Source organism: Dipodomys merriami, unplaced genomic scaffold, assembly GCF_024711535.1.
Source record: "Dipodomys merriami isolate MVZ:Mamm:240054 unplaced genomic scaffold, mDipMer1.0.p SCAF_506, whole genome shotgun sequence".
NCBI classification, from domain to species: domain Eukaryota; kingdom Metazoa; phylum Chordata; class Mammalia; order Rodentia; family Heteromyidae; genus Dipodomys; species Dipodomys merriami.
Window position 1 is genome coordinate 306,248 of NW_027206076.1, and position 1,007 is coordinate 307,254.

General features: G+C 30.7%; 1 pseudogene; it reads left to right on the forward strand.

The window, feature by feature from the left end:
• Positions 1-646: 646 nt before the first annotated feature.
• LOC138810715 (U6 spliceosomal RNA) lies at positions 647-743 on the forward strand (annotated as a pseudogene).
• Positions 744-1,007: the final 264 nt, after the last annotated feature.

Sequence of the window (1,007 nt, forward strand, 5' to 3'; positions counted from 1 at the left end):
ACATTAAGTAATCATGCATACGAACAATTTTTTCACCTTCTTGGCTTTAGCTACTTTTAAATGGAAGGTATAATAAACAATTATATTTTGATAAAATACCTTCTCGTCTGAACAGTTCTGTTTGAACTGTTCATCTCTCTATGATCCCTTATAACCAAGATTAGTTTTGTTCTAGTAAGAAAATCTTTGCTGTCAGGGTAAGGTATTCTGGTTGGTCTCTTCCCACATGAAAGAAGGGTAAAGGCTCAGGTAGACATTTGTTCCAGTAAAACTTCATTTGGGAAAATGTCAGCTGAAGAAATTTAGAAGTAGCTCTTAAGCAACGCTTAGTTTGAATCCATTAGGTCCACAAAGCTGGATAAATAAGTACTTGAAAAAGCCATCATCTTTGGACCTAACTATAAATAATAGAGAGTATGATCAAATTCCAAATAAAAAGATTTAAGATACTCATTGACAAAAAAAGATTGCAAATGTGAGCAATCGACTGATCAATATAATTTTTTCCACTATTCACAGAATTTTAGGGAAATAAGATCAATAGCATTGTTAGGAACAATAAGGTTTCCTTGTTACAAGTAGGCACCCATAGATATAAGCCTGTATAAAGATTGCATCATTAACTATTAAATTTAGAGGATATTACATGCTTCAGCAGCAAGTATACTCAAATTACAATACAGAGATTAACATGGCACTTGCACAAGTATAATATGAAAATTTGAGAAGTATTCCATATTTTTCATTCTTCAGATGCAAGAAATGAAAAAAAGTGATTAAAAAGTTGATGACAAAATTACAAGTGTAACAATACCCGTAATTCATATAATTAAATTAAGTTTGACATCAGTGTATTAAATCACCTCAGAAAGGCGTTTACATAGCATAAACTTTACAAAACTTTTCAAATTAGATAACATTGTCATTTTATCCCAAAGAAAAATAATATTAAGACCTAGAAAAAAGGACTCAAACTGTTTCTATATGGAATACAATCCAAAAGGACA